Raw genomic sequence first — 24,979 nt, forward strand, 5'->3', positions numbered from 1 at the left:
ATAGGGATCCCTGGGTGGTGAAGTGGTTTGGCGCCTGCCTTTGGCCCAGGGCGCGATCCTGGATACCCAGGATCTAATCCCACGTCAGGCTCCCGGTGCATGGAGCCTGCTTCTCCCTCTGCCTGTGTCTCTGCCTCTCTCTCTCTCTCTCTCTCTGTGTGACTATCATAAATAAATTTAAAAAATTTAAAAAAAATAATAATATCACTGATATTCATGGAGTGTTCTAAGTGATGTAGGAGGGCTTTGGAGAAGGGAATAAGTTAAGTATCTGGTGGCATGTACTTCCCACATTACCCACACCTGCTTCTGATGCATTCTCTTGGTGCCCAGCCCCTGACTGCAGCACAGCCCTTTGATCGATCTTTGTGTAGTGAGGGGCAACACTACATGTTCTCCCAAGGCCTAGGGACCCCTATCACATTTCTTCTGTCTGCTATTTCCTGGGATCACTCTCCAACCTCGCACCCGGGGCCATGCCCATGGCTGGTGAGCCTGCGTACGTGCCCAGAGGGAGGGGCACAAACATATCATAATGGGCTTTGAGCCAGGGGATGATGCACGGCCTAGCTTGGGACATAAATAATGGGGTAAGTCTGAGCTTATGTCCAGTTACTCATTTGGTCAAGATGAGTAACTAGCCAAAGGCCGTTGGAGACATGACAAAAAAGCTGCCTCGGGTTTCTTCTTCTCGACCCCAGGCTCCACCTACGCACTCTATTCCGTCCTCCTCTCCACCCCAGGCTCCACCTATCCACTCTATTCCTTCCTCCTCTCCACCCCGAGCTCCAACTCCCCACTCATTTCCTTCCTCCTCACGACACCGGGCTCCACTTACCCACTCTATTCCTTCCTCCCCTCAACCCCGGTGTCCTCCTATCTACTCTATTCCTTCCTCCTCTCATTGTCCGAGGAAGTTTCCTCTTGTGTGTAACTCTTTTCATCCACAGAATACTCTCCAGCGTCGGCCACCTCTCTCAACTCATAAGCCTATCTCTTTCCCTCCTGTTCATAGTGCTGTCCCTCCTTGCCGCCCTAACGTACAGGTTTCCCCACCCAAATATTGCTCTATTCCTTCCAAAACCTCCAGCCCCCGCTCCTTTTCTCCCGCTACTGTTCTCCGTTACTCCAGTTTGTTCTTTGCTCCTACTCCCCCTCCCAGCCCTAAGTAGACGTTAAAGTCTTATCCTCCCCAACATTCCAGCCAACTCCATCCAGACCTCCGTGATACACAAATCCTATCCTGGAGAGATGATTTCCCTGTGAGTGGGACGGTTCTGATATCATCCAGAATTGCCAGAACAATCGATCCGCAGGAGCTTCACTTGGTGAATGTTGGGAACTCAAGACAAAGCCAATCAACATTTAGCTCGGAGGGTAACCCTTGTCCATGTTGGTGTTTTCACCCACAACATGGTTATCGTATTATTCTGTGTATGTTATCTTCATCCTTGTAAATCGCCTTCAGATGCCAGAGATACCTTTACAAGATCGTCTCTGCCAAAAACCAGTTTCTTTCCTCTCTTTCCTACTTAGACGGCCTGAATGAATTCTACATTTATAACTGGTTTCTCCATGGAATTTGGACTGTGACCACCGAGCAAACAGCAAGACCAGGGACACAAGGTAGAGAAGAGTGAGTGGAAATCATGTCATCTGAAATCTACACGGGTGAGTCCTATTGATCTGCCCTTGATGAAAGTGAATGCCGGAATGGGTGACCTCTAAGAACTCCCACACAAGCACAAAACCCCTATTATAAACATAGAAGGATACAAGGTTCCTTGGTGCGGTTCCTACAAGTCTCTATTGTTCTGCACCCTAGGATTTGTGGAAATGGACTAGGGACTTTTTTGCCTTTCAGAAATGCCTCCTGCCAAAAGGAAGGGGGCCCCCAATTATGATCTCATTGAAGCTCTGACCATTTAACACCTGAATCCCAGAAAATGGCAGGCACCAAAGCCTAGAAGGAAAGTATACATGCCTATCCTTTCCAGATGATAGCATCAAATAAACAGATTATATATATATATATATATATATATATATATATATATATATATCTTAAAATCGTCAACATAAAGCAATATAGATTCAGTGGAAGATCACTCAAAATTCTAACACATATCTTCAGGAAACGTGAGGAGTTGATTGTACTTTACAACGACAGGCCAAAGAGCCAAGAATACCCATGACTCCTTTAAGAACTCGTAAGAATAATTTTGCTACTACCGGATACCAGACTTACCACAGGAGCCAAAAATCCTTAGCTCTTGCCTTTCTATTGTGGGGCGTGGTCCTCTCACCCCATTCTAACTCTAGTCCGGGCGGGTGTCTCTGCCACAGGCCTGCCTACGGGGTATTGGGGTAAAGAGCTCAGTTCTCAGAAATCAAGGGAAGGAGGGAGGTGTGGACCGAAGGCGAGAGGAAGGGAGGAATGCAGGAAGTGATGGAAGGAAGGAAGAAAGGAAGGAAGGAAGGAAGGAAGGAAGGAAGGAAGGAAGGAAGGAGAGGAAAGATAGGAAGGAAGGAGGGAAGGAAGGAAGGAAGGAAGGAAGGAAGGAAGGAAGGAAGGAAGGAAGGAAGGAAGGAAGGAATAGGCAGGGAAGGAAGGAGGGAGAGACGGAAGGAAGGAAGGCCTTAGTAAAAAGCTCCTCATTTACTGGAGCTTCTCTTCGCCTGTGGGGCATCACTCCGTGGAGAGCAGACTGGGAGACCAAAGGGTCCAGCGGGGAAGCCCAACCTCCACAAGGGGAGCTGAGCCTGAGAGAGCTCCATCAGCCCCAATGTAACTTAGGGCCCGCTCTACACCACTCCAATAGCAAATCTTCTGGCACCCCTCCCGGACATGAGACCACACCACTCCCACTGTGGGGACACTGGGGAAGCCACACTCAAACACCCCCAACTTCTGCCCTCCTGGTAAATTTGAGGAAAATGGATCCATTAAGTTAATTGTGTAAGTTAATCTTACAGCTTCTCTAAGATGGACGTGTCAGATTGCTTGCTGTTGCTTCTCCGTGTAACCACGTCAACGACGTCCATTCTTTCATCCTATGATGGTGTGCTGAGCCCCTGGGGTGTGCTGGCCCAGGCCCCACGGACTCGGAGCCCAAGTCGCCCTCCCTCCCCTGGGGCATCCTTCGGATGCCCACGATCTCCTCTCTGGGTCAGCCCGGAACGTGATGACCACAGGCTGTACCATGTCAGGGTGCACAGCGATATCGCGATCCACAACGCTAAAGTGTGGAGCTTGGGAGAAGATGATCGCCACGCGGAGTGTTCAGCGCCCATCTCAGCCTCGTTCCTGAAACCCAGCCTGTGTGCTGCGTGGATAAATAAAGATGACTTTCAAGCGTCAGTCGGACCTTTCCTTTGTGGAGCCTCACTTTTTTCTGCCCGCATGCACTGGTTCAAATCCTTCATCTTGGGCATGCCTGCGTGGCCCAGCGGTTTAGCACCTGCCTTCGGCCCAGAGCGCGTTCCTGGAGTCTTGGCAAGGAGCCCCTTATCCGGCTCCCTGCCTGGAGCCTGCCTTCCCCCTGCCTGTGTCTCTACCTGTCTCTCTCTGTGTCTCTCGTGATTAAATATATACAATGTTTAAAAAGTACGTAGTGTCCATCTGAAGTGTATACTATCCACTGATTTCTTTATCTCAATGACTCCATTTTTCTTTCTGGGGTTGGTTTCGTTGTTTGTTTCTTTTGGCATCTGTTCTTCAGTGTCTTGTACCTTTTAATAGAATTTCACGTTTTTGTTCTACGCCTTTCATGACATGAAATTATTGGTGAAGTGTTTGTGTAAATAAGCCCTTTTTTATACCTGTTGACCATCTCTCACATGGATTGTTTGCTCGTCTGTTCCCTTATTCTGGAATGTGAGCTCACCTTCAGCGGGGCTTTCGTTGTGACCTGGACCATGGTGGTGCTCCTACAGCGTGATAGATTTTTTTTTTATTTTTTTAATTTTTTTTTAGATTTTGTATTTTAATGCAATCCCTATCAAAATACCATGGACTTTCTTCAGAGAGTTGGAACATTTTATTTAAGATTTGTGTGGAATCCGAAAAGACCCTGGATTGCCAGCGGAATATTCAAAAAGAAAACCAGACCTGGGGGCATCACAATGCCAGATTTCAGGTTGTACTACAAAGCTGTGGTCATCAAGACAGTGTGCTACTGGCACAAAAACAGACACATAGATCAATGGAACAGTACAGAGAAACCAGGAGTAGATTCTCAACTTTATGGTCAACTAATATTCGACAAAGGAGGAAAGATTGTCCACTGGAAAAAAGACAGTCTCTTCAGTAAATTGTGCTGGGAAAATTGGACATCCACTTGTAGAAGAATGAAACTAGACCACTCTCTTTCCCCATACACAAAGATAAACTCAAAATGGATGAAAGATCTAAATGTGAGACAAGATTCCATCAAAATCCTAGAGGAGAACACAGGCAACACCCTTTTTGAACTCGGCCACAGTAACTTCTTCCAAGATTCTTCCATGAAGGCAAGAGAAACAAAAGTAAAAATGAACTATTGGGACTTCATCAAGATAAGGAGATTTTGCAAAGCAAACATACCGTCAGCAAAACTCAAAGACAACTTACAGAATGGGAGAAAATATTTCCAAATGTCGTATGAGATAAAGGGCTAGTATCCAAGATCCATAAAGAAATTATTCAGCTCAACACCGAAGAAACAAACAATTCAATCATGAAATGGGCAAAAGACATGAACAGAAATCTCAGAGGAAGACATAGACATGGCCAACAAGCACATGAGGAAATGCTCTGCATCACTTGCCATTTGGGAAATACAAATCAAAACTACAATGAGATATCACCTCACACCAGTAAGAATGGTGAAAATTAACAAAGCAGGAAATCACAAATGTTGGAGAGGATGTGGAGAAAGGGGAACCCTCCTGCACTTTTGGTGGGTATGTGAACTGGTGCAGTCACTCTGGAAAACTGTGTGGAGGTTCCTCATAGAGGTAAAAATAGATCTGCCCTACAACCCAGCAATTGCACTGCTGGGGATTTACCCCAAAGTTACATATGCAATGAAATGCTGGGACACCTCCACCCTGATATTTATAGCGCTATGTCCACAATAGCCAACTGTGGAAAGAGCCTTGGAGTCCATCAAAAGATGAATGGATAAAGAAGATGTGGTATATGTATACAATGAATATTACTCAGCCATTGGAAACGACAAATACCCACCATTTGCTTCGACGTGGATGGAACTGGAGGCTATCATGCTGAGGGAAATAAGTCAATCGGAGAAAGACATACATTATATGGTCTCATTCATTTGGGGAATATAAAAATAGTGAAAAGGAATAAAGGGGAAAGAAGAAAAAATGAGTGGGAAATATCAGAAAGGGAGACAGAACATGAAAGACTTCTTACTCTGGGAAATGAACACTCAGCCATTAGACACGACAAACACCTACCATTTGCTTTGAGATGGATGTACCTGGAGGGTATTATGCTGAGTGAAATAAGTCGATTGGAGAAGGACAAACATTATATCGTCTCATTCATTTGGGGAATATAAAAAATAGTGAAATGGAATAAGGGGAAAAGAGAAGAAATGAGTGAGAAATATCAGAACGGGAGACAGAACATGAGGGACCCCTAAGTCTGGGAAATTAACAAAGGCTGGTGTAAAGGGAAGTGGGCACGGTGTGGGGGTGAATGGGTGATGGGCACTGGGGTGGGGCACTTGATGGGATGAGCACTGGGTGTTATGTTATATGTTGGCAAATTGAGCTCCAATAAAAAAATAATTACTATGAATGTAAATTGACAAAACACTCTGATGAAAAGACATAGGGTGACAGGGTGGATTCACAAACAAAACTCTAAAAAATGAAACAAAACAAACTAAACTCTTTCAATCAACAACAGCAACAGCACCAACAAAAGGAAACAAGTTTCACTTATATGCTGACTATTAGAGATTCACTTCAGATCTACAGACACCTGCTGAATGATAGTGAGCAGATGGAGAAAAATATTTATCACTCAAGAGGTTGTCTGAAGAAGGCAGGAGTAGGAACACTTCTTCCAGACAAAACACACTTTAAAATGGAGCGTGTAGTAAGAGACAAAGAAAGACATTATGTAATAAAGTGGAGACCTCACAGCAAGAAGATTTAACAGTTTTAAATATATGTACACACAACATAGGGAACACTTGAATACATAAAGCAATTAGGCTTTAAGGAACTAATTGACAGTAATACAACAATAGTAGGAGACTTTAACACCTCTCTTACATTAATAGAGTGATGACCCAAACTGAAAATCAAAAAGGAAACAATTACTTGGACTAATGCACTGGTTCAAACTTGTTCAAACAGCAGAATACTCATTCCTTTCAAGTGCACGTGGTACCTTCTTCAGCATAGGTCACAGATCAGGCCACAAAACAAGTCTGAGAAATTAAAAAACATTGAAATCATACCAAGCATCTTTTCTGAGCACAATGCTGTGGAACCAGAAATCAATCCCAAGAGAAAAAAATTGTAAAAAAACACATACACGTGGTTTACACCATGCTAGTAAACAATGAATGCATCAAACGAAAACTCCAAGAAGACTGAAAAAATTACATGGAAACAAATAAAAATGGCAAGACCATTGTCCAGCATCTTTGAGAGACAGCAAAATGGATCCTAAAGAAGGAAGGTTACTGCAATACAGACCTACCTCAAACAAAAATCTCAAACCACATATACCTACACTAAAGGACTCTTAAAAGAACAGTAAATAAAACCAAAAAACAGCAGAAGGCCACAAGTACTAAAAATTAGAGCTGAAATATATGTTACAGAAACATAAGTAAAAACCAGTAGAACAGATTAACGAAACCACTATCTAGTTCCTTGAAGCTCAACACAATGATAATCTTGTAGCTAGACTCATGAAAGAAGAAGGGAGAAGCACTCAAACAGAATAAAAAAGGATAAAGGAGAAATTACAGCCAATTCCATACATTCATTAAATGATTGAAACAGAATATCATGAAAAACTATTGGCCAGCATATTGGACAACCTACATGCAGTGGATAAATTCCTAGAAGTCTAGAAGCTACAAAAACTGAAGGAGGAAGTAGGTGAAAAGTTCAATGGACAGAATACCAGCAAGGAAATTGAGTCAGTAATAAAAATAGCCAACAAACAAACGTCCAGGACCAGATGGCCTCACAGGAATTTCGACCAAACACTGAAGGAGTGGTAACACCTGCTCTTCTGAAATTCTTCAAAAAAAAAAAAAATCAGGCCCGAGGGAGGGGCCTATTCAGTTTTGCTGTTACCTCAATTGATTAGGCAAATTGTACCTGTTGCGGTTTGTGCACAAAAACTACTTAAAATGGTCGATTTTGTCTGTCTTCTATACCTTCCGTTTCATTGTTAAGGGCATATATATAAAATTTTTTAAAAAGTTTTATGGGTAAACCTTTAAAATACCTTCCAAAATTTTGGTAACCTGAATCTTTGACGTTTCATGTATATTGAAATTCGATTTACAACCCACAGTATAACAGCCAGTACTTATCCCAACAGGTGACCTCTCAGTTCCCATCACCCAGTCACCACATGCCCCCCGCCCACCTACCTTTCCCCAACCCTTTGTTCATTTTACAGAGTTAGGATTCTCATGGTTTGTCTCCCTCTCTATTTTTCCCATTCATTGCCCTCCTCCCCCCAATAATCCATTTACTAGTACTTATATTGCCCAAATGAATGAGAACATATAATGTTTGTCCTTCTCCGATTGACTTACTTCACTCAGCATAATACCCTCCAGTTCCATCCACGTTGAAGCAAATTGTGAGTATTTCTCATTTCCAATGGCTGAGTAATATTCCATTGTATACGTAAACAACATCTTCTTTATCCATTCATCTTTCGATGGACGCCGAAGCTCCTTCCACAGTTTGGATATTGTGGACATTGCTGCTATAAACATCAGGGTGCAGGTGTCCCAGCGTTTCATTGCATCCGTATCTTGGGGGTAAATCCATAACAGTGCAATTATGGGTCGTAGGTCAGGTCTATTTTTAACTCTTTGAGGAACCTGCACACAGTTTTCCAGAGTGGCTGCACCAGGTCACATTCCCACCAACAGTGTAAGAGGGTTCCCTTTTCTTTGCATCCACTACAACATTTGTGGTTTCCTGCCTTGTTAATTTTCCCCATTCTACCTGGTGTGAGGTGGCATCTCATTGTGGTTTTGATTTGTATTTCCCTGATGGCAAGTGATGCAGAGCATTTACTCATGTGCATGTTGGCCATGACTATGTCTTCCTCTGTGAGATTTCTGGTCATGTCTTTTGCCATTTCATGATTGGATTGTTTGTTTCTTTGGTGTTGAGATTAATAAGTTCTTTATAGATTTTGGAAACTAGCCCTTTATCTGATACATCATTTGCACATATCTTCTCCCATTCTGTAGGTTGTTTTTGTTGACTGTATCCTTTGCTGTGCAAAAGCTTCTTATCTTGATAAAGTCCCAATAGTTCATTTTTGCTTTTGTTTCTTTTGCCTTCGCGGATGTATCTTCCAAGAAGTTACTGTGGCTGAGTTCTAAAAGGGTGTTGTCTGTGTTCTCCTCTAGGATTTTGATGGAATCTTGTCTCACATTTAGATCTTTCATCCATTTTGAGTTTATCCTTGTATAGGGTGAAAGAGAGTGGTCTAGTTTCATTCTTCTGCATGTGGAGGTCCAATTTTCCCAACAGCATTTATTGAAGAGACTGTCTTTCTTCCAATAGATAGTCTTTCCTCCTTTATTGAATACTAGTTGACCATAAAGTTCAAGGTCCACTTCTGGGTTCTCTATTCTGTTCCATTAATCTATGTGTCTGTTTTTGTGCCAGCACCACAGTGTCTTGATGACCACAGCTTTGTAGTACAACCTGAAATCTGGAATTGTGATGCCCCCAGTTATGGTTTTCTTTTTTAAAATTCCCCTGGCTATTTGGGGTCTTTTCTGATTCCACACAAATCTTAAAATAATTTGTTCTAACTCTCTGAAGAAAGTCCATGGTATTTTGATAGGGATTGCATTAAACGTGTATATTGCCCTGGGTAACATTGACATTTTCACAATATTAATTCTGCTAATCCATGAGCATGGAATATTTTCCCATCTCTTTGTGTCTTCCTCAATTTCTTTCTTTGGGTAGGTTAATTCCGAGGAATCTTTGGGTAGGTTTATTCTGAGGAATCTTATGCTTTTGGGTGCAATTGTAAATGGGATTGACTCCTTAATTTGTCTTTCTTCAGTCTCATTGTTAGTGTTTAGAAATGCCACTGATTTCTGGGTATTGATTTTGTATCCTGCCATGCTACCAAATTGCTGTATGAATTTTAACAATCTTGGGGTGGAGTCTTTTGGGTTTTCTATGTAGAGTATCATGTCATCGGCGAAGAGGGAGAGTTTGGCTACTTCTTTGCCAATTTGAATGCCTTTAATGTCTTTTTGTTGTCTGATTGCTGAGGCTAGGACTTCAAGTACTATGTTGAATAGCAGTGGTGAGAGTGGACATCCCTGTCTTGTTCCTGATCTTAGGGGAAAGGCTCCCAGTGCTTCCCCATTGAGAGTGATATTTGCTGTGGGCTTTTCGTAAATGGCTTTTAAGATGTTGAGGAATTTTCCCTCTATCCCTACACTCTGAAGAGTTTTGATCAGGAATGGATGCTGTATTTTGTCAAATGCTTTCTCTGCATCTAATGAGAAGATCATATGGTTCTTGGTTTTTCTCTTGCTGATATGATGAATCACATTGATTGTTTTACAAGTGTTGAACCAGCCTTGTGTCCCGGGGATAAATCCTACTTGGTCATGTTGAATAGTTTTTTTAATGTATTGTTGGATCCTATTGGCTAGTATCTTGTTGAGAATTTTTGCATCCATGTTCATCAGGGATATTGGTCTGTAATTCTCCTTTTTGGTGGGGTCTTTGGTTTTGGAATTAAGGTGATGCTGGCCTCATAGAACAAATTTGGAAGTACTCCATCTCTTTCCATCTTTCCAAACAGCTTTAGTAGAACAGGTATGATTTCTTCTTTAAACGTTTGATAGAATTCCCCTGGGAAGCCATCTGGCCCTGGACTCGTGTCTTGGGAGATTTTTGATGACTGCTTCAATTTCCTCCCTGGTTATTGGCCTGTTCAGGTTTTCTATTTCTTCCTGTTCCAGTTTTGGTAGTTTGTGGCTTTCCAGAAATGCATCCATTCCTTCTAGATTGCCTAATTTATTGGCGTATAGCTGTTCATAATATGTTTTTAAAATCGTTTGTATTTCCTTGGTGTTGGTAGTGATCTCTCCTTTCTCATTCATGATTTTATTAATTTGATTCTTCTCTCTCTTCTTTTTAATAAGGTTGGCTAATGCTTTATCTATCTTATTAATTCTTTCAAAGAACCAACTCCTGGTTCTGTTGATCTGTTCCACAGTTCTTCTGATCTCGATTTCATTGAGTTCTGCTCGAATTTTAATTAACTCTCTTCTTCTGCTGGGTGTAGGATCTATCTGCTGTTTTTTCTCTAGCTCCTTTATGTATAAGGTTAGCTTTTGTATTTGAGTTCTTTCCAGTTATTGGACGGATGCTTCTATTGCGATGTATGTCCCCCTCAGGACTGCTTTTGCTGCATCCCAAAGATTTTGAACGGTTGTATCTTCATTTTCATTAGTTTCCATGAATCTTTTTAATGCTTCCTTAACTTCCTGGTTGACTCTTTCCTCCTTTAGCAGGACGGTCTTTACCATCCACGTGTTTGAAGTTCTTCCAAACTTCTTGTTGTTATTTAGATCCAATTTCAAGGTATTAAGGTATGAGAATACACAGGGGATGATCTCAGTCTTTTGGTATCGGTTCAGACCCGATTTGTGACCCAGTATGTGGTCTATTCTGGAGAAAGTTCCATGTGCACTTGAGAAGAATGTGTATTCAGTTGAATTTGGATGTACAGTTCTGTAGATATCTGTGAAATCCGTCTGGTCCAGTGTATCATTTAAAGCTCTCGTTTCTTTGGAGGTGTTGTGTTTAGAAGACCTTCGAGTATAGAAAGCGCTAGATTGAAGTCATCAAGTATAAGTGTATTCTTATCTAAGTATTTCTTAACTTTGGTTATTAATTGATTGATATATTTGGCAGCTCCCACATTCGGGGCATATATTTTGAGGATTGTTAAGTCCTCTTGTTGGTTAGACCCTTTAAGTATGATATAGTATCCCTCTTTATCTCTCACTACAGTCTTCGGGGTAAATATTAGTTTTTCTGATATAAGGATGGCTTCCCCCTGCTTTCTTTTGAGGACCGTTTGAATGGTAAATGGTTCTCCAAACTTTTATTTTCAGGCTGTAGGTGTCCTTCTGTCTAAAATGAGTCTCTTGTGTACAGCAAATAGATGAGTCCTGCTTTTTTATCCAGTCTGAAACCCTGCGCCTTTTGATGGTGTCATTAAGGCCGTTCACGTTCAGAGTTATTATTGAAAGATATGAGTTTAGTGTCATCATGATATCTATTCAGTCCTTGTTTTTGTGGATTGTTCCACTGGACTTCTTCTTAAAGGGAAATTTGAAGAGTCCCCCTTAAAATTTCTTGCAGAGCTGGTTTTGAGGTCACATATTCTTTCTGTTCCTGTCTGTCTTAGAAGCTCTTTATCTCTCTGTCCATTCTCACGAGAGCCTTGCTGGATAAAGTATTCTTGGTTGCATGTTTTTCTCACTTAGGACCCTGAATATATCCTGCCAGCCCTTTCTGGCCTGCCAGGTCTCTGTTTGAGGTCTGCTGTTACCCTAATACTTCTCCCCATAAAAGTCAGGGATTTCTTGTTCTTGCTGCTTTAAGGATCTTCTCTTTATCTTTGGAATTTTTAAGCTTCACTATTAAATGATGAGGTGTTGACAGGTTTTTATTGATTTAAGGGGGGATCTCTCTATTTCCTGGATCTGGATGCCTGTTTCCCTTCCCAGATTAGGAAAGTTTTCAGCTATGATTTGTTCAAATCCATATTCTTGACCTCTGTCCCTTTCAGCGCCCTCGGGAACCCCAATTAAAAGTAGGTTTTTCTTCCTTGGGCTGTCATTTATTTCCCTTAATCTATCCTCATGGTCTTTTAATTGTCTCTTTTTTCCTCAGTTTTCCTCTTTGCCGTCAACTTGTCTTCTATGTCACTCACTCGTTCTTCCACCTAGTTAACCCTCGTCCTTAGGACTTCTAGTTTGGGTCACATCTCATTCAATTGATTTTTAATTTCTGCTTGATTAGATCTAATTTCTGCAGTCATGAAGTCTCTTGAGTCCTTTATGCTTTTTTCTAGAGGGACCAGTAGCTTTATAATAGTGCTTCTGAATTGGCTTTCTGACATTGAATTGTAATCCAAATTTTGTAACTCTGTGGGAGTGAGGACTGTTTCTGATTCTTTCTTTTGAGGGGAGGTTTTCCTTCTAGTCATTTTCCTCAGTGCAGAGTGGCCAAAAACAAGTTGTATTGGGAAAAGGCGAAAAAGAGAGGAGAGAAAGAAGGAAAGAAAAGAGAAAAAGCAAAAAGAATAATGGAAGAAAAGAAAGACAAAGAAAAGAGAAAGCAAGAAAAAGTAAGAACAGAATCAAGACAGAAGAAAGATATCGAAGAAAGATCAAGAAATAAAGCAGAAGACAGATAATAGAACGCAGAAAGACTAAGAAATAAGAAAGAAGAGACAAAAAGAAAGAGAAAAAGAAAGAAAAGGGTGGGTGAAGGAAACAGAAATCAAAAAGAAAAAAACACGGGGGAGTATCTTCTGATTCTGTATTCTTTAATTCCCTTGACTTCCCCTGGATCTTGTCCGTCTAGCCGGTCTTCTGGGGAGGTGCCTGTTGTGCTGATTTTCAGGTGTTACCTCTTGGGGGAGCTGTTCTGCCCCCTGCCTGGTGCAGGGCTCAGTGGGTGTTCTTTATTCTGTGAGGCCCCAGGAGGAACTACCACAGTGGCGGCGGCCAGCTCTGGAGCCCTGGATTCAGCTCCCGCAGTAACTATGGAGCTCTCAGCCTGCAGAGGCCTGGATGCTCCGCGGACGGGCCTGCTGATCTGCTCAGCTTGGAGCAGGAGTGTCCTTGCTGTCCTGGGCTCTCCTGGCCTCTGCCTGTCCCAGAGAGAGGTCGGATCTTGGGCTGTGTCCCTGGTGCCCTGTGCTCCCGGGTCTGTGCTGTTGGATTGGCTCTCCCAGCCAGCCGGGCAGCCCCCTCTCTGCGGAGCCTCCGCCTGAACTCCTTGGAGCTGCTGCAGGGGCTTCGCATCCCCCTCTCCTCGAGCCGCCACCCGATCCCATCCGAGCTGCTCCCAGGTCAAGCCGTGTACGCAATGCAGCCCTTTATGGAGCTCGGCTCACTCTCCCTGGGGCACAGGTATCTATAAGTGTCCCAGGGAGTCTGAGGGCATCCCCACCCCTCCTGGGGTCCCGCTCTAACTCCCTGCGAGTGCCTTTCCTCCCGGGAAGATTGGTGCAGCTCCTGCTTCTCCAGGACGGTGCTTTCCTGTCCAGGGGGCACTCGCCTGGCCTTAGCCCGGCTCCTGGCGGGTCCCTCCCCCTTGGATGTCTTTTGTTTCTTTTTTTCCAGTCTTCCTACCTTGATGGAGCATGAACTCTTCTCACTGTAACATTCCAGCTGTTCTCTCTTTAAATCTCAGGCCGAATTCATAGATTTTCAGGATGATTTGAAGGTTATCTTGGTAATTTGGTGGGGCAGGTGACTTGGGGACCCTACTCTTCCACCATCTTGCCACTCCTCCCAACCCATGACATCGGAGGACCTTTGCTTTAGACACAGGTTCAGAAACCAGGATTGAATTGCTATGTAGGGAGATACCAGATGTTGTATGGAGATAGATTAGTCTCTCTTCTTCCATCTTATTGTATTCATTTAATCTGAGGTTGAGGGATAAACAGAGCACAGAAGATGTTTAGGGCAATGAAAATATTCTGTATGCTAATATAATGATGCATATGTGTCCTTGCGTTTTCCAAACCCATATAGTGTACAGCACCAAAGGTGAGCCTTAAGATAATAATGGATTTCACTAGGAATGATGTGTCAGTGTAGACTCTTCAGTTTAAGCAATGTGCCTTCTGGTGAGGGATATTGATCATGAGGGGGACCGTGTGTGGTGGGAGCTCTTATATGGGAATTCCCTGTACTTTGTCTCAATTTTTCTGTGAACCTAAAAGTGCTCTAAAAAATAAAATCCTAAAAAAAAGTAATATTTCAAAAAATAAGTGGAGTTTGAAATAGGTTAATTCTAAGTTATAGGTTATTGCAGGAGCGGTGGTAAAATAGATGTGCTGGTTAGACATTTTTTATTCAGATGTTAACAAACAGGAAATAGGCCAGACTTATTCCCCATTTTATATTCCTGTTGAAACTTCATAATCATCAATTAATTAAACTTCTTTGATTTTTTATTGTCTAATTATGATCTGTTTTTATAATGTCTTTGGATATTTTCATTTCAGGTTTCTCTACTGAAATTTTCAGTTATTTGACTCCATAGATCCTGGTCAACAGCAGTTTTTATGTTGCAGGGTGCAGTGTCTAGGTCTATGCAGGCTTCAGATAGACTTATGACAGAGCTCAGGGACATATACAATCACATAGGTATAAAGCAGGTAAGGACCTCTGGATCTCTGCTCTCCTTAATGCTGTTTTTAATTTTCAGAGAGGAAAACTTCAGTTCTTATAACTAGATAGAAGCAGAAAGGCTTATCAACTTGATTTTAGGAATGTAAAATGTAGATTTACTCAAGTAAGTCAAAGATGTGGAAGGTAAAGTAGGATGAGTTTACTTGTTTATTTGTTCTTTTGATTTTTGAAAATTGTTATCTTAAAAAGTATTTGTCTTCTTGCTGATGGGGATTAACTCATGATTTTTATCTTCTGGGAAAACTATTAGTAATATCTGCTTTAGAAAGGAAATAAGATACATAGATACATATATATTATGATGTATATAATTATGTATATATATGTATATATATATGATTATATGAACAAAGAACTGTTGCTGAGTTGATTTTTTCCTTTTCTTTAAACAACAGAATCAACTTTTATTGTGTATTTATGGTCTAACTTTAAAAATAGGTGGGTTTAAAAAATATGTGGGATTTTTAGTTCATTTCATCATTTATTCTTTCTTACCCATTGTGACTTAAATATTGTGGAATCTCAATACTTGAAGTAAAGTTCCTTTTTATTGTCACAGAGATTCTAACTGTATTGAATAAGGGAAACAGTTGAACTTTAATATGTTTGAAGGTAGCTTTGTGATCCATTCAGTAATTATCAGAGTGACCAAATATAAATCATTAGAGCTCACTTAAATTAAAACAAGAAAAAAAATTTTTGCTTTAGGGTTTTAAGGTAAACCATCCTTGTGTCTGAGTTATTAGATGTTTTGTGATCCTGTTTTTTAAAAGAAATCTAAAAGTTTATCTGTAGAAAACCAATAAAGTACAGTTAAGTACTTACCTATGGGTTTACTTTTAAATGTTAAAAATTCCTGTTTTTATAGCATTGTAGTACATTAAAATTAATAATCAGATATTACATGGAATTGGTTAAATTATGGTATATGAATAAAATAATTTTCCATTGAGTTATTTAAAAATTTACGATAGACTCCTTATATACTAAGTTGAAAAGATGCCCTGGGAAGTCGAAGAAAGATTATAAACCATGTAGAGGGATTCCATTTTTTTCTTTTTATAATTTTCTTTTCCCTGGAGTTCAATTTACCAACAGATAGCATAACACCCAGTGCACATCCTGTCAAGTGCCCCCCTCAGTGCCCGTCACCCAGTCACCCTAACCGCCCCACCTCCCTTTCCACTACCCCTTGTTCATTTCCCAGAGTTAGGAGTCTATCATGTTCTGTCACCCTATCTGGTAATTTCAATCATTAAAGATTTATTCATTTTTGAGAGACACAGGCAGAGAGAGAAGCATGCTCCATGCAGGGATCCTGACGCAGAACTCGATCCCGGGTCTCCAGGATCATGCCCTGGGATGAAGATGGCGCCAAACTGCTGAGCCACCAGGACTGCCTGGGATTCCATTTTTATAAAAATACTTGCATGTGTTTAGAAGAATATTTAAGGACATATGATTTCGCATAATTTTTTCCTCCCACTCACAATTAATGGTAACACTTTCTCAACTCCTTAAAGAAGCCTTTTCGTTGATGGCTTTAATTATCTGTTAAGAGCCTAAGCTATTCAGGTCCAATGGCAAAGTATTTACAATATAGCTTAATTGTTTTGTGTTTTTATTTATTTTTTGTTTTGTGTTTTAACTCAAAATATGTAGATTTCATGATTGTCTAACGTGTTCATTTACACTGAAGTAATAATTAAAAAGAGCAAATAAAGAGTAACCTAGGGGCACCTGGGTAGTTCAGTTGGTTAAACATTTGATATCTTTTTTCTGCTTAGGTCATGATCTCAAGGTCACAGGATTGATCCCCACATCAGGCTCCGGGCCATTTTGGGATTCTCTCTCTCCATCTGTCCCTTCCCACACCTATCTCCCTTAAAAAAAGAGAATCCTACATGTTCTGTATCTTTACAGGGATTTATTCAGTGAGACCCATAAATGACAGTTTATATGACTGGCATGTTAAACTACAGAAGTAAGTCCCTCTTCTATTGCTAACCCAGTCTTCGTATGATGGACCATCACAGTGGAAATCTTTTTCCCTCTGATTTGATACCTCTATGATATGGTTTCTACTTAGAACTGTTTCTAGCCTGCCTGATCTCTGTGAAGAGGTCTGCTGTTAATCTAATATTTCTCCCCATATAAGTTAGGGATCTCTTGTCTCTTGCTGCCTTAAGTATTTTCTCTTTAGCTTTGGAATTTGCAAGTTTCACTATTAAATGTCGAGGTGTTGAACAGTTTTGATTGATTTTAGGGGGTAATCTCTCTATATCTTGGAACTCATGCCTGTTTCCCTCCCCAAGATAGGGAAGTTCTCAGCTATGACTTGTTCAAATGCACTTTCTGATTCTCTGTCCCTTTTGGCACCCTCTGGAACCACAATTAATCGTAGCTTTTTCCTTCTGAGGCTGTCATTTAATTCCCTTATGTTTCCTCATGATCTTTTAATTGTTTTTCTCTTTTTCCTCAGCTTCCTTCCTTGCCATCACTTGTCTTCTATGTCACTCACTCGTTCTTCTACTTCATAAAACCTCATCCTTAGGACCTCTGGTTTGGATTGCATTTCATTTAATTGATTTTTAATTTCTGCCTGATTAGATCTGAATTATGCAGTCATGAAGTCTTTTGAATCCTTTGTCCTTTTTTTCCAGAGCTACCAATAACTTTTTAATTGTGCTTCTGAACTGGCTTTCTTTAAAAAAAATTGGAGTTCAATTTGCCAACATATAGCATGACACCCAGTGCTCAACCCGCCAAGTGCCCCCCTCAGTGCCCATCACCCAGTTACCCCAACCCCCAGCCCACCTCCCCATCCACTACCCCTTGTTCATTTCCCAGAGTTAGGTGTCTCTCATGTTTTGCCACCCTCACTGATATTTTCACTCATTTTCTTTCCTTTCCCTTTATTCCCTTTCACTAATTTTTAGCCTCAGTTTTCTTATATGCAGAGCAGGAGCAATGATGCCTAACTTCACAAAGCCTTTGAATGTAGTCAAAACTCAATACATATTGATTTGAAATGCCTTTTCCAGAATGCCATGTAATTGGAATCGTACCGTTTGTAAATTCTTCCCCTTAAGAATGGAGTTTCTTTCAGTTAGTAGTATATATTAAAATTTATTCCAGGTCTTCTTTATGGCTTGATAATCCATATCTTTTTAGTACTGAATAATATTCTATTATCTGGATGTGCCACAGTTTGTTTCTCCATCCACCTACTGAAGGACATGTCAGTTTCTTTCGACCTTTGGCGGTTATGAATAAAGCTGCTAAAAGCATCTCTGTGTAAGCTTGCATGGGCGCTAATTTTCAACTTCTTTGTGTAAATATCGATAACCTGATATTCCCTTATTGACATATCAACAGAAAAAAATCATTTACTGGCTTATTTTACAAATACAACTGACCCATTAATTCATAACTCTTCATTGCTGCTTCAATCAGTTATTGATCCAGATTGAACCAGAACCCCATTTTCTCATTAACTAAGCCAATATTTACAAAGTTTCTCACAAGATTCTGAACATAGAACCAGAGATAGAGGGAGAAATCAGCTGTCACCTTTAAGACTATTCCAGAAACACAGACAAGGGAGTAAAGGAGTACAGTACAAAGGAATGAACAAGAGTGAACAGATGTGAATAGAATACAAAGGCAGGTTCTCCATGGTGAGGCTGCCTTAGGAAAGGATGCGAGAGGAGGCAAGATGGCAGGTCAGCCTCTGAGCCTCCCTTGACATCACCCCTTACCCCCTACAGTTATGGCTGTGCTCCACTCTCCTGAAGCACTGCACCTTGACGGACTTGCATGATAAACCATCTCTGTCTTCCAACAGTGGAGACTGAATTCACACAAGAGGAGACTGAAGGGAAATAAATGGAGCAGCAACAACCATTTTGCATGTAAGATCAATAGGCATTAGTGACTGATATAGTGGCAAAATTGAGAGGAAAGATGAACTCTTAGCATAAGCCTGGGGTATGTATGTGTATCTATAGGTGGATATATAAAGACATACATGGGCATGTAACTTCTTGAGGACAATTGGATGTGACTGTGGCCATGATTTTTAATCAGGTGATGTGAAGATCATGTCCTAGAGGTTGACATAATGACATGATGCTTCTCTGCTCATTAGTCAGGAAAGATTTTTTTGTATGTTTGTTTTTTTGTTTTGTTTTGTTTTGTTTTACTTATTCTACTGGGGATAAGATGAGTAGCTTGTGATACATTTATTTAACATGACCAGTCCTTTACTTTGGCTTCTCTGAGCAGCCCCTGCCAACTTATCCTGCTGATCAGAAGTGATAGCAACCTGGACTCAGTGAACCTACCCCTGGAAATCCAGAAGAATCATTTCCCTTCTTTTTCTGCATCACCCAGAACAGATCGCTCTGATTAAGCTGTGTGGCCAGGCTCAGTCCCTATTCACAGCTCCATCGAATGTAATTGATTTGAGACTCCTCCCTACAAATGTGCTGATTCCTTAAATGACCTAAACTCTGTAAGCCTCAGCTCCCTATTCTGTACAATGGGGGTAATGATTACACTTACTTTCTAGGACTGGTGGTAAGGGATAACATGATATAAAGCATAGTAAGGATTGAGCCAAGCGCCTGGTACACAGCAAGTGCTCAGGAAATGTGAACCATCATTACTATGCGTCAAGGGAGAAGTGGGTCCAGAGATCCTGCAAGGGAAATGCCACGGGACCCAGGTCTCAGAGCTTGTTCCCTCCTTATTCTTCCTAGGGGGCCAGGGTGTGGAAATGAGAGCAGCATCAGAACAAGGACCAGCAGCCCAGGGCTCCACCCTGTTGTGCAGCCAACTTACCAGGTACTTTATTCTTGCCTCTTATTTTATTCTCTCTGGATCTCAGTTTCCTCATTTACAGAATGGATCATTGGTCTCTGACATCATGTGAATATCTGGGGCTTTAGACCACATGAACAGAGGCAGTTCACAAGTTGGAGAGGTCACAGGTGGTGCAGACAGAAGGGAGGCACATTCTGGGCAAACCTCAGAGGTGATGCTGCAGGTAGCACGACATCTGTGTCTACAAGGGGAGCAGGAGAAGAAAGGGTACTCTGATAGGTCAGGTTGCCAGGGAAAGTGCCACACTGGAACCCAGCTCTCCGTGCTCTGAGGCAACCCAGCGAGAACCCCTCGGTGGGCGGCCCCACAGGAGATACTTCACCAATGGCGATGAGTTGTGCTTTGGACGTAGGCACATGCAATTCTTCTATATTTCAATTGGGACACAATAAAGAAAGGTTGTCTTTATGTAGGCGAGGAGACCTAGGGCAGCTGTGAAGAAATGCACCAGGGAGGAGACCTTGGTCTTGTCCCAGAAAAGCTCCAGACTAAGGAGGAAGGAGGTGTGTTATTTACACTGCAAATACTACATAGACACTGAGAACGAACCGTGGTCACTGAGGATACCTCGAGGAAGTCATCAAAAGAAAGCACCAAACGCTGATGAGCTTGTGCCCACCGCTTACCAGCCTATGTCCTGAGTCAGTCTCATAACCTCTGAGACTTGGTCCTTGACCCCCTGGGTTCTGTGGAGTGGTCCTGGGCAGGACCCCAAGCATTGCTTGGCCATGGTGCAAACCTCTCAGCTCTCTGACGTCACTCGCACATGACAGTAGTTTACAACCTCACAGAGAGGGACTAAGCCCTCTTGTTTGCATGTGGGTTAGATGTGGGGAAGGGCAATGAAGTCAGGTTTGGAAACTTGCCTCATCTCTAGTCCTCTATCTTTCCCCAGGAACCATAGTACAAACAGGACTCATATCAGAGGTACGTTGATTCTCCCCATACTGTGACCTTGAACAAACCCCATGATGATGATCTGATGAGGTGGCAGGGTTAGAGCTCTCTCTAACTTTGAAAGGCCTATAGTCATAGTGCAGCTTCATTATGATAGCCCCTAAAGACCTGTCAATTCTTCTCTGGGCATCACCACCATAAGGTGTTTGCCTGAGGCTGCTCAAGTACATCTTAGGGCATAGGTTGGATCCAGGAGCTTGGGCAGGAAAGTGGAAACTGCTCCCACACTGGTCCCTAAAAGGATGCTCTCCAGGCATTGCCATGACTAGGCTGCTTTCTGGAAACACGACCTCTAAGGCACCGGGGGCTCTCCTCTACAAAAGGCTTCTTTGGTATGTAGGCTCAGTTTGCCAGGGAACCCCTATCACCTAGAGTCCCCTTTGGTCTCCTTTTTGCATTGTCAATTTGAAGGTAGGATTTGTGGTTTCAGAGAACACTTTACATCTGGAGACACACATGAAATTTTAGCCTAAAGAAGAACTTATGGCTTGGAGCTGATTCCCCAGCTGATGGGCTCCTCGAGGATGATTTCCCCAGTGTTTTTGCCAGGAAGCTGGACCATTTCTTTGGCTCATCTTTGAATGACAGAAGGTTGTTTTGTCTAAGAATCCATCTTTCCAGGTGCCTCAGTCTCCCAGATGCAATTCAAAGGTGAAGCCTTGGGATGCGCGGTTGGCGCAGGGTTTCAGTGTCTGCCCTCAGCTCTGGGTGCAACCCTGGGATCCTGGGATAGGGTCCCACAATGGGCTCCCTGAAGGGAGCCTCCTTCTCCCTCTGCCTGTGTCTCTGCCTCTCTCTGCATCTCATGAATAAATAAGTAAAATCCTAAAAAATACACAAACAAATAAAAAAAAGTGAAGTCTTTCGGATACATGACCTCTTCCATTTTGAACACCATATTCTCCTGTCCCGAAACCATGATGTTTTGTTTATAAGTTGATCGTGACACTTTTACTTTCTGGCCATGTCCTGTTGCCATTTTTGTATGTGATTTACCTCCTCCTCAATATTCTAGTGCTCTGAGGACAGGGATCCTCTTCATCTTCTTCATACCTTCTGTGGTAAACTCTGCCCTGCATCCAATGAAAAGCACAGTAGATCCAAACCATCAGTAAGAGGCCTTACCCCATTTGGTATCCAGCAGTAGTTTATAAACAAATCTCAGTGGTTTGTCTCATTTAAGCTCCTTCGAAATCCCCTCACCCATAGCTCTTGAGCACAGGGGCCATGACTCACCATCATGACTTTTTATTTCCAGTTCTCAGGACATAATTTCTGGCACATAAGGAACATACCACAACTGGTTAGTGAGTGGATTCTGAAGGGGTTGTCCCCAGTAAGGAGGAGAGAAAACAGAGGCCTACTGAGTTTCAACGAACACTTAGGGTTAAGTGTGTTAAAGGCTGGACACAAATTCAGGTCTTCTGATTCTAATGGCAACACTTTTTTCTAGTAGAAGAGAATCCAGTAAGAGCTACAATTATTCTAAGGCTATGATTACGTGTCTTAGCCTCCTTGATGATGAGAAAGCATGACCTTTCCCACTGGGCCTCCTGGCCTGTCTTTCCATCCCAGCGCAAACATCGCTCGTTCTTGGATACTAATCCCAAGGCCAACCAGAACTTCCTGACAAGTGGGCCATGGTGTCTTGTTCTGAGGACAGGTTCACACATAGGCTGAGGTCTGAATTCCTCACCCCTCAGGGACCCCCACATGGTCACCTCTCGGCAGCCAAGTGCAGCCTCCCCAATTGATCCTGGCTTGGCTTCACAATTCTACCCTACTCCACATATACCTGCCATCAAATAGAACAGGGATGAAGCAAGCATCACCCATACCTAACACACACCCCTAAATAGCCCTTGTTCACAGAATCCCTTCTCTAGACAGGTCAGAGACAGCTTTCCTGGTTGTCTCCTTCAGGAGCCCGGGCTGTGGGGCACCCTCTTTGACTCATTTAAACTAAATCTCACTTAAATCTCCCTCTTTCCGTTCCCCAGACAACATCCCATGTGGGATGCCTCCTCGCACCCAAGTTATCCAACCCTGAAGACACTTAGACAACACAGTGAGACCGATCTGGGCTTAATTTCAGCTTCATCAGATACCAGCGGCGTAGCCTAGGTAATCTCATATTTAGTCCTTCTGTCCATCCACTTCCTCTGTAAAATGAAGACAGATTGGAATGAAAACACATACATGCAGCATTTAGCAAAGTGTCAGGCAGGTGTTGTTTCCTTGTCACCATGATTGTGATGACCAGGATATCGCTATCATCTGAAAACCTCCATCCGGATTCATCAGTTTGACAAAATCAGATACCATGAGATAAGAATGCAAGACCATGATGAAATATCCCTGCACAACAACAAGCAAGAAGCTAACCAAGCCTCTATATTTAAGCATCCAGGTTACACTTCAGTCAAATATACCACTTAGGTAAACACAGAATGTGGGAAATTCTATAGGCGCAAATAACCCCCTGTCAACACAATAAAAGGCATGGGAAAAGGGGAAGTGTGAGAGGTTTACAGCCCAGAAGTGCAATGTGTCCATCTTCTATGGATCCTGATTAAATACACCGACTGTAGGAAGGATTCTTTTTTTTAAAAAAATAAAATCAAGAAATTTGAACATAAGCCAAGTATTGATGTTAAAGCATTGTTAGAAATCTTATTAGATGTGATTTAGAATTGTGGTCATGATTAAAATACTTATCATAGGGTCTCCCAGATGGCTCACTCTGTGAAGCATCTGCCTTGGCTCAGGTCATGATCTCAGGGTCCTGAGATCAAGCCTCACATTAGGCTCCTTGCACAGCAGAGAATCTGCCTCCCCTTCTCCATCTGTGTCTTTCTTTCTCATTCTCTCTCTTTCTCTCTCTCTCAAATATATAAGTAAAATCTTAAAAAATATGTATTATCATAAATACATATTGAAGTTTTCCTCAGATAAAATTAATATAATGCCTGGGATTTGCTTTAAAATCTGCAGGAGGAAAGGAGAGTGAGCAGGTTAAATAAGATGGATGCACATATATACTTTGAAGCTGGCAGATGAGTGCATAAGGTTAAATGGAATGTTATTTAATATTCTTTTTAAATTTTATTTATTTATTTATTTATGAGAGACACACACAGAGAGGCAGAGACACAGGCAGGGGGGGTAGCAGGCTCCATGCAGAGAGCCTGATGCAGGACTCGATCTCAGGACCACAGGGTCGTACCCTGAGCTGAGGGCAGACGCTCAACCACCAAGCCACCCAGGTGCTCCCTTAGTATTCTTCCTACTTTTGTGTATTATTGAAAGTTTCTGTAATGAAATAGAGATAAAAGTAAACAAAGCTCTCCCTGACGTGACTCTCCAAAGTCCTCCATTTATGACACAACAGCATACACTCTGGGGAAGCTTTTCCAGATGCAGGAATCAGAGGGCATTGGCTCCCACAAGCTCTCAATCCACCAGTGCCACCATATCTGCAGCCTGCCATTCAGGCCTCTACACCAGCCCCTGACCCATTCAACCACATACTAGACAAACATAATCTCTGGCCAGTGACTTAACCCCTGTGAGCCTCAGTGTCTCTTCTCAAAAATGGAAATGGTGGGGCAGCCTGAGTGGCTCAGCGGTTTAGCTCTTTAGAGGGCATGGGTGAAGAGCACTGGGTGTCTTACACCACTGATGAATTATTGAACACTACACCTGAAACTAAGGGTGTGCTATATGTTCACTAGTTGAATTGAAAAAAAGAACAGAAACACGAACCTCTGAGGGCTCAGGGAGCCAAGCACTCACAGGCCCATGTGCAGAGCACTGATGGCATGAAGAAGGCGGGCCTGGTCGTGTTTGGTGTATGGAATATAGCTCGGGCCAAGATACCTCCTCCTTCCCGTGAGTCTCTGGGAATCCTGGCTTCAAGATTCTCAGATAAAAATGCATCATTCATTGAAGTGAACACGAAATTGAGAGTTCTCAGCTCTGCAAGTTTGACAATGGGCCTTGAAATGGGAAATCTGAGCCAACTGAAAATCTTTGTTCAAGAATTTGTAGATTTTGGGATGCCTGGGTGGCTCAGTGGTTGAGTGTCTGCCTTTGGCTCAGGGCATGATCCTGGAGACCCAGGATCAAGTCCCGCATCGGGCTCCCTGCATGGATCCTGCTTCTCCCTCTGCCTGTGTCTCTGCCTCTCTCTCTCTCTCTCTCTCTGGGTCTCTCATGAATAAATAAATAAAACCTTTATAAAAAATAATTTGTAGATTTTGATGCCAAGTGTATTTTATCAGCTTCCTACAGTTCTGATAAGGAATGAACCCAAGGAGCCAAAAGGAGCTGCATTTGACCTCTGTGGGTTCAGATGCCGCCACAGGGGCTAGGGATGGAGATGCAGCATGAGCAGAGGCTGAAGCCTGTTGTTGGCCACTGTCTCA

General features: G+C 42.3%; 1 long non-coding RNA gene across 8 annotated transcripts; it reads left to right on the forward strand.

The window, feature by feature from the left end:
- The first annotated feature begins 597 nt into the window (after positions 1–597).
- On the forward strand, positions 598–24,697 carry LOC102156851. Of its 8 annotated transcripts, XR_005365441.1 has the most exons (7): positions 598–1,434; positions 1,537–1,671; positions 18,479–18,622; positions 18,996–19,165; positions 19,472–19,556; positions 20,491–20,522; positions 20,983–24,697. It is a non-coding gene; the product is annotated as an uncharacterized LOC102156851 (long non-coding RNA). The 8 variants fall into 8 exon arrangements; XR_005365439.1 differs by having other exon boundaries at positions 20,491–24,697; XR_005365437.1 differs by lacking the exon at positions 18,996–19,165 and having other exon boundaries at positions 599–1,434.
- Positions 24,698–24,979: the final 282 nt, after the last annotated feature.

The sequence above is a fragment of the Canis lupus genome, chromosome 10 (genome assembly GCF_011100685.1).
Source record: "Canis lupus familiaris isolate Mischka breed German Shepherd chromosome 10, alternate assembly UU_Cfam_GSD_1.0, whole genome shotgun sequence".
Lineage (NCBI taxonomy): Eukaryota > Metazoa > Chordata > Mammalia > Carnivora > Canidae > Canis > Canis lupus.